The sequence below is a fragment of the Apteryx mantelli genome, chromosome 34 (assembly GCF_036417845.1).
Source record: "Apteryx mantelli isolate bAptMan1 chromosome 34, bAptMan1.hap1, whole genome shotgun sequence".
Classification (NCBI taxonomy): Eukaryota; Metazoa; Chordata; class Aves; order Apterygiformes; family Apterygidae; genus Apteryx; species Apteryx mantelli.
Window position 1 is genome coordinate 1,514,824 of NC_090011.1, and position 9,675 is coordinate 1,524,498.

Genomic DNA, 9,675 nt, shown 5'->3' on the forward strand with positions numbered 1-9,675 from the left:
GGTGTAGGTAACTGAATGTTATGTTATGTTACCTGAGTGTCTCAGGTCTCAGATGCCCATAGTCATCCCAAGCCCCAAGAAGTTGTGAGTAGCACTCATGCATTTTCAGGTGGGTGACTGAGATAATCTCTGAACAGAACATCCTCACCTCACAGAGTCTTTTACTGTATTTGATGATACATGTCCAGTGCTAGCTGTGTCCTCCTTTGCCATGATATTAGATAATGCAGCTAAAAGATGTGCCCTCCCCTAAACTACAGCGTTCATCCTGTGAGCATAGATCAGTGTGGAGTTTACACCTTCACTGAATTTGTGTCACAAAACCTCTCTAAGTGCTGCATCCTGTGACACCATTTCTGTGCATCAAACAATCCGCATAGAAGAAATATGCACACACTGCTGGTTCATCAGATAATGAAATCCATAGCACAGCCCTGGCATGTGTGGTTCCACCACCTCTTCGTTTCCCTCCCACATTGCAGTACTGGTACTGCAGTGTCTCTGGGCATCTGGGTGCTGGCTTTTTTCCTCCTGGTATCGGCACCTATCATTACCTGCTTGCTGAAGAGAAGGACTGTCCCTGTGCCTGACCAGTGACCCTGGATGCAAGAAGGAGTATTAGTGAGCGAAAAAAACAGGGAATGGGAAGTCAAACAGAACTGTGCCTGACAGAACTCTCCCTGTAAAACAAACAAATGAACAAACTAAAGAAAAACCCTTAAAAACTGCTGACAGATCATATACAAGAGAATACCTAAATTAGACCGTGGACTTTCTCTCCCAGATGTATTCATAGAGTTTGTTTAAAATGCAATCAACTTATCAAAACTGCAAGAGTTAGGAAAATGCATACTAACTATGAAAAATTGTTTACCTTTCTATTACCATCGCAACTGCATGCAATTCTTCAATTACTTCTTTTAGAAAACTACATGTGCTAGCAGGAATGTTTCCCCTAGAAATGTACAATTCTCCATCCGTAGGTATAAATTAAAAGATCTCTCTTACTCCTCAACCATCCTGACTATACACCTCTTTAATGACAAGACAGTAAGTAGTACTCTATAAAACAGCATGCGTATGTATGTATGAAGTCTATTATTCCATTTTCAGATACTTATTATGAATTATATCACCACGAGGAGGGGTCGCCCATGGGAAGCTGCTGGAGGTATGGGTCAGACAAACAGGCTGGACACACGGACAGGACTTCCCCCGCTGTTCGTAAGGGCCCCTTAAATCTACTAGAATTGTTTCCTTATCTCAACTGCGCTAACCTCGAGCAGCTGCTGCCCGGGAAGCAGCTAGACGTTGTTGACAAAACGAAGTATGCATGCCTGGCCCTGATGGGAATTTGGTCAGTGTGTAGCATCATAAACAGGGGCTGCTGCCACATACTCTGCCAGTCACTGACCCCTCGCCAGATCTTCCACAGGTGTTTTCACTACACTCTGCCCCTTGACTGACATAGACGTGGCATTGGTGCCACCAGTATGTGGACAAGGTTCAGACGTGCCTTTCCGGGATTAGCCTAACTAAGAGCAAAGGTGTGCAGGCGACTAAACCATAGTGAATATATATATACATGTATATGTATATAGTAAATTATACCGTGCATGCATAGAGAACTAATCAGCCCAGAACCAGGAGCATAATGCATTTTCCCCATAGTCCGAAATTCAACAGCCATGATGACAGTCACTGCCAGGGTTTGTCCCACACGGATTCTTTGGACTTTACATCGTGCAGTACTGGAAATAGGCTCTTTATCTTGTGGGTGTTGGGTTTGATGTGCTCACCACAGTTCCGTTGGTGTCCCAATTGCCATCAGTGCACAGGGTTAGGATGGAGGGCAGCAATGTCATGGCTCCACTCAACAGATTCATCAGGTCACAGTTCTCTGGGCAACAGTTTCCTAGAGGGGCCATAGACTGGGACACTTTCCCCTTTGATTAGTGCCAGGTGGGTGTCTCCTGGCCCATCAGCAATGATTTCCCCTTCTGAGTGCTCAAGTTTAGCCAGTCACGCACCCACACAGCACACCCTGTAGACCCAAAACCTCCTGGGTGCTGGGTGGGTCGCAAGGAATCTGTTTCCTGGATAGTGGGGACACTTATCCACTCACATATCGGTTGGGCTATTTGATCTCTCAGAGCACATTGCAGGGGTTGGGATCTGGTGTAATGGATCGCAACTTCTGCCCCCTCAAGGTAGTTCGAGTCAATGACTCCTGCTTTGATGTCCACCCCCCTGGAGAGCTAGGCTATTACAGGGCACCACGCGACCATAATACCCTTGAGGTGTGGTGATGGCCAACCACATACTCACAAGATGCTGGCTCTCTGGTTCAAGGGTTTTTTCTTTGTGCGGCAGTCACAGATCCAAGCCTGCACTCCCGAGCATGGCTTGCCTAGGGAGGCAGTCTTGGAGGTGCAGCCGTTGCACTCTAAGCCCATGTGGCTGCTTGATGGATTCCCCTTTGAAACGAGCATACGGGGTAGAGCCACGCAGTGGGCGGTCACTGAGGCAGGCAGTTGCCTGAGAAATCCTTTTGCTCCAACCCATGAGGATACCAGGAGGGGACAATTTGCACAGCTGCTCTAGAGCAGTCCGTTCATTCGCTCTATCAATCCTGCCCTTCGCGGATGGTAGGGTATGTGATATGCCCAGGCGATTCCTTGCTCTCCGGCCCAATTTGGAATGTCATTCCCTCCAAAATGGGTACCCTGATCACTTTGGACTTCCACCAGGGAACCATATAACCCACTCAAGTTTTCTAATGCATAATGGTGTGAGCCTGGGGAGCTGCGGCACAGGAGTGGGTGTACAATAGACCGGAGCAGGCATCTACAGTGGTCAGGACATATCTGTGCTGCTGCCTCTCCCGTAAGGGTCCAATATCATCAGTTTGCCACATCTCCCCAGGCTTTTGCCCTCTGCGGATATAAGGCTTTTTGGTCCGCAACCGCTGCGCAGCTAAGCAAGTACAGAAGGGACAACACTGTCTGGCCTCTCTTTGTGCTGCTGGCAGCTCCCGCTCTGTGCACGCTGCCAGCGGGGCAGCAGGTGCTGCACGTCCCCCCCCTCCACCTTCCAGGCTGCTTGCTGCGCTTCCCCTCCCCCAGGGGCTGTGTGCGCTGCTCTGGCTGCAGCTGCAGACACTGCTCAAGCAGCTCTGCACTGGGTTTGCCATCCAAAAGTCCCCATGGCACACCGACTCGCAGCTGGTCTCAGAACATAGTGCCACGACTCACTCTTCTTTTTCTTTTTCTCATTTACCCACCTGTTTCCTCAGTTCCTGTCTCCGCTAACAGAGGACGCCTCTGCTAACTGAGATAGCAGCACTGTGGCTTCCCCCACTGTACCAGTCCCACCCTCAATCATAGGTAGCAGCATCACTTTAAGATGGGGGGGCGGGGGGAAGGCAGTTCACAGCATCTTAGTCTGGATGGTTTTGCTCATGGGGATCTGATCTGGTCCGGTAAAGTCGGGGGAGTAAATTCCGGACAACATCCCTAGTTGCTACAGCTGGTTTATCCCTTGCTGCAATAGTAGCCTGCTCAGTGAGCCTATCATTGATGTCCACCCGAGTTGGCCTGAGCACACTAATATGCCTTAATGGCCCTGACCAACCTTGTTTCGGAGCCCCACATGCACCTGCTGCCCAGGGGCTCCATTTGAAGCTTGGGCAGGTCCCTGCCCTGACAGCTCTTTTACCACACTTGGCTCCCGGCTCCCCATCCCGTTGGGAACAGCCTAACTGGCCTCCGGGCCTCCCCAGGGCCAACTGGGACCCTTCCCCTCCAGCCTGTCGAGCTTCCAGGACCCCTCATAAACAGTCTGAACACTTCCACCCTGGTCCAAGATCTCCAATGCCAAGTGCCTTTCCCAGTTCCCTGGCCCTACCCTGTTCCTGTGTCTTTCTTCATGCAGCAAGAACAGGGGATGAAGGAAGGCTGGAAGATCAAGCTCAGGAAAAATATAATTACTGCTGGAAACCAAATATAGGACACAATGTAACAAAGCTTTAATCCTGCCCGCTGAGGACATTGAAAGAACAGAGCAAAAGACCCCAAATTCCTGGTATGCACTGAAGGGAGCTGAGATCCGCTTGGCTTGAAAAGCACAATAAAATGGGGCAGCAGGTTCAAATCCCTCTTAGTTTGTGATCTCCCTTTAATGGGGATGTAGATGCTGATGCTTGTGAAGCTCAGAAAGTTATGTTGCCGTAAGATGCTTAATAATTTGGACTTCCTTGCAAATGCAGACAATGTGGATCTGCACCATTTTCAGGATTTCTCCTCCTCTTTGAGACCTGAAGATATTTCTTCCTCATTCTGTGCTTCAGGCAAAGGCAAAGCCTGAGAGGTTGAGATCCCCTAGGTGCTGCTTCATAGCTGTGAGTTAATGGATGCAGCTGCTGCTCTCAGAGGACAGGACAGTTTTGCTGTGGTGCACATCAGTGCTGGATGGTGGCACCACATTTGAGGCTGGAGAATGGAGAACAGCCAACTCTTGCCCTTCATCGTTCCACAACTTTTTAGTAATACACTTCACAGTCTTCCCTGCATTTTCCAACAGTTTTTTAAAATCTGTTTTTTTAAAAACTTCTGTAAGGAGAGGCTTGATTGTAGGCTCCAGGTGCTGCTTAATTATCTGCTGTGCAGTGTCTGTCGTGCTTTCTGTAATATATTCCTGTGTTCTTTCCTCTAATAGGAGCTCCAGCTCGTTTCTCCTATGTCCTTCTTCATCATTACAGCAGAACCAAAATGGGTATACAGTGTACAGGCCATAACCAACAACAAGAATAGTAAGAACAAACAGCCCCCAAACCTGAAAAAATAACAGATAAACAGAGAACAGATAAAATGGTTCCCATAGTGACAGATCCCAGAGTCTTCACACAGAGAGAAAAAGGTGAAAAGTAAAGCACCTAAAATCCTAGATTCCTAGGGCTCATACCTGGGAGAGTATGTACGTATCAGTCGGTGATTCTGTTGTTGTGTTCTGTCTTGTCTTTTGAGTGCTGTTTCCTTCATTTACTGGAATCACACAGTCAATGTATCTTCCATCCAACAGCAGGATCACACACCAAAGTACAGCAGGTAAAAGTGCTCTGAAAATTAGATCAATTACCTGCGAAACTGAGTATTTCTTCGTGCAGCGAGCACAAGGGATGAAGGAAGGCTGGAAGATCAAGCTCAGGAAAAATATAATTACAGCTGGAAGCACAAAATAGGACGCAACATAGTAAAGCTTTAATCCTGCCCGCTGAGGACATTTAAACTCAGTCTCCATTATTTCTTCTACCACAATCATTATTATGGTATAGAATGGTACAGACAAAATATTATAATGCTTTTTCCAAGCACTGAAGAATTGCTTTCTGTCTGGCATATTCTTCAGTGGTCGATACTCCACTAACTCAGAGGACGAGAGAATTCTTCCACGGCTTTATCTCGTCTTATTATACAATTCCTGTTGCCGTGACTGCAAATGATTAAACAGCAGACGAGAAACAAAAGTGAAAACACATCTGGTAATTAAACCTGGATATGCCTACCATCTTTTGTGTAGATTAGAATTATATATTTGTAGCTTACGCTCATCTAATAAAGAAATTGCTGGTGAAATGACATACAGGGAGGAAACTTAATATGCATATGTTATTGAAAACTGTGATAACTTTGAAACTAGATTATTTCACACAGTTGCACATTGGAAAACATTTTGGCAGTCAGGGCAGAAATCCAAAACAAGTTCTTGCAACGAATCCAGAGGTCAATCTTTTCATGACTGTCACTAACCAGTGCTATTGTAACACCAGGACAGGGCTATTACAGAGTGTTAGAAATATCTTTCTTCATTACTTTCTCTACAACTCTAAGACACAAAGACAATTTTGGGGCTTGACGTTCTTGCTATAATTTTCTAATCCTATGGCCTCTTCTCACAGGTGTACTGTGATAGGATGGGAGGCAACAAACACAAGCTGGAATGGGAAATTCTGATTAGATGCAAGCTGTTTTGTGGGGAGGGGGTTGGGGTTTTTTCTTTTTTCTTTTTAACCATGAGGGTGGTCAAATACTGGAACGAGGTGAGAAATCTTCACCCTTGGAAGCGTTCAAGACTCTAGCAATCCGATCTAACTAGACCTACTTTGATCAGGAAGTTGGACTACAGGCCCTGGAGACCAGGGACAAAGTCCGAAGAAAGGAAGAACTTTGCTTGGTGGAGGAGGATTGGGTTAGGGATCACTTTAACATCCTGGACGTAAACACATCCATGGGCTTTAACGGGATGCACCCACGAGTGCTGAGGGAGCTGGCGGATGTCATTGCTAGGCCACTCTCAATCACCTTTGAGAGGTCATGGTGATCGGGAGAGGTGCCTGAGGACTGGAAGAAAGCAACTGTCACCCTGATCTTCAAAAAGGGCAGGAAGGAGGAGCCAGGGAAATACCGGCCGGTCAGCCTCACCTCGACCCCTGGGAAGGTGATGGAGCAGCTCATCCTGGACACCATTTGCAGGCACATGGAGGACAAGAAACGTGATCAGGAGCACTCAGCATGAATTCACAAAGCAGGAAGCATGCTTAACCAGACTGATAGCCTTCTGCCTGGCTGGGCAGATGAGGGGAGAGCAGTGGATGTTGTGTCCCTTGTCTTCAGCAAGGCTTTTGACACTGTCTCCCATAACATCCTCATAGGCAAGCTGAGGAACTACAGGCTGGATGAGTGAGGTGGACTGAAGACTGGTTCAACAGCCAAGTTCAGAGGGCTGTGATCAGTGGCAAGAAGTCTAGTTGGAGGCCTGTAGCTAGTGGTGTCCGCCAGGGGTCGCTACTGGGTCCAAGGCTGTTCAACTTCTCCATCAGGGCCAGGATGAAGGCACAGAGCGCACCCTCAGCAAGTTTGCTGCTGAGACAAAACCGGGAGGAGTGGCTGATACATCAGACAGCTGTGCTGCCGTTCCAAAGGCCATCAACAGGCTGGAGAAGTGGGCAGAGAGGAACCTCAAGAAGTTCAATAAAGGGAGGTGCAGAGTCCTGCACCTAGGGAGGAATAACCGCTTGCAGCAGTGCAGGCTGGGGGCCGACCTGCTGGAAAGCAGCTCTGCAGAGAAAGACCTGGGGGTCCTGGTGGACAACAAGTTGGCCATGAGCCAGCAATGTGCGCTTGTGGCAAAGAAGGCCAATGGTATCCTGGGCTGCACTGGGAAGAGCGTTGCCAGCAGATGGAGAGAGGTGATCCTTCCCCTCTGCTAAAAACCAGTGAGGCCACACCTGGAGTGCTGTGTCCACTTCTGGGCTCCCCAGTACATGAGAGAGATGGAGACACTGGAGCAAGTCCAGCAAAGGGCTACTACAATGATTAAGGGACTGGAGCATGTGTCACATGAGGAAAGGCTGAGAGAGCTGGGACTGTCCAGCCTGGAGAAGAGAAGGCTCCGGGGGGATCTCCTCGATGTGTGTAAATATGTGCAGGGAGGATGTAAAGCAGACAGAGCCAGGCTCTTCCCAGTGGTGCCCACAGGGCAAGAGACAATGCGCACAAACTGAAACACAGCAAGTTGCATCTGAACCTAAGGAAAAGCTTTGTTACCGGGAGGGGGACTGAGCATTGGAACAGGTTGCCATGAGAGGCTGAGGAGTCTGCATCTTTGGAGATATTGACAAGCCGTCTGGACAGGGTCCTGGGCACCCTGCTTGAGGTGACCCTGCTTGAGCAGGGGGTCGGACTAGATGCTCTTTAAAGGTCCCTTCCAACCTCAATCATTCTGTGACCTCCAGAGGTCTTTTGCAACCCAAAGTATTCTGCACTTCTGTGATTTTTTTTTTTTTTTTTGCTTGCTGCTACAGGGTAAAGGGGAAAATGTAAGCAAGGGTGAGAACCATTGTAACACAAAGAGATAAGCAATGTGGTGCCATAAAGTTTGCCAAGATTAGGAGAGAGCTGCAAGCAAGTTTGAGCTGCACTTCTACAGGCTAAGAACTGAAAATGCAGAGGTGGGAATTTCAAGAAATTAGGAAGAGTGCAGCTATAACTCAAATTTGAGAATTAAATCCCTTAGGCTAGAGGAAAAGGGGCAGTGTTCAGAGCTGCAGTGCATCTGTCTAGCAACAAGTCTAGCCAGCATATAGTAATCCCCAGCAGAAATTACTCTGAAGAAACTGGGCAGGAGAGGAATCGTGTTGGAACTCAGCTTTTTCCTGCCACTTGAACTTTTAAATGATGTCAGAATCGTGAGGATGGAAATGCACTGGGAAAACTGGTCCCCTGCCTCCTGCCTTTGTGAAATGACATCTGTGCCTCAGCTAGTCATCACATAACTCCTTAATATTTCATAGGGAGATGCAGACACTTTGGGGCAAACACACTTCCCTAAACACAGGTGTTGCAGAGACCCAAGGGCTTCCCCCATGTTGTCACAAGGACTGCCAATGCTCGAGAAGAGCCCAGGTCTCACACAGGACTTATGGCACACCTGCCAGCCGAGTGAGGAGGTCTCAAGTCCTCTCAGAAAGCTCAAGGGTTGCTGAACAACAGCGTCAGAGGAAATGAATAAAAATCCAACTGCAGGATGGGAATCCTATGTGGGAGATTTCAGTGATTAACACAGGATGGAGAGTGGGATTCACTCTCTAACTTGAGATGTCTCTAATTCAGATAGATAAAGAGTGAGCTAGGAAAGTCTGCCTCAATTTCTCTTTATTTGACAAATGTCACAGTAACAATTCCTAACCATGAATTTTGCCAGACTCTGAATTCAGGCTAACAGGCAGTGGTTTATTTTGCCTTGAGAAAAAGGACATGCAATATAGCAACACATGAGAAGAAAAAGCGCTCGCAATCCTCCATGGAAGATTAGGTATCAGATAGGAGTTCTCTGCCCTAGCTGAAGCTATAAGAAGTCAAGGCCATTTCTGATGAAAGCTCACGCAATTGCTTTCAGTTTTTCTTTCTCGTCATTTTGAGCACAGGCTGCTTACTATCTGTTTTAAACTGGTGCCTTAGTTCTCTGTTCATCCATGCTGCCTAGTCTTGGCTTGCAATTAGGCTCAGAACTGTGCCCATTTCTTGCCCAGAAGATGGACACCGACTGCCCCACATGTGGCTCTGTTTTTCCAGTGCAATCTCCACAGGGTACCCCAGCAGACCTGCGCTCTCTCAGCCCATCCTTAATGCACATATGCATCATCTGCTGCTCCAGGTTGTGCACAGTCTGCTGCAAAGTGGCACCTTCATTCACATGCACAAAATCACTCAGCAGAGACACACGAGAAAGCACCCTTTCCTTCTCAACAGCCAAACTCCTTTGTTACTTCTGGAAGCCCACGCAGGCAGCTGGGGGATGCAGAGGAGAGTAATGCTGCCCATGAAAAAAGCCAAGATGGCTATGTCTGGCTGTGACGATGTGCTCTTTTCCCCACCCTGATGTGCTCTCTCCCTCTCAACCCGACCTCCCTGTAAACAGCCACGTAGACAGGGGCTAATAGAGCATGCACCAACGTCTAGCATGCAAATATGACTATGAGTCAATCATTCCCCCCCCATAAATAGGGGGCAGCCCAGAGCCCATTGAGCTCTCCTGCATGGCAGCGGGCTGCACTGCGGAACCTCCTCTTGAGCAGGGACGCCTCTCAAGGTTACTCTTCAAGGCTGAGAGATTCTG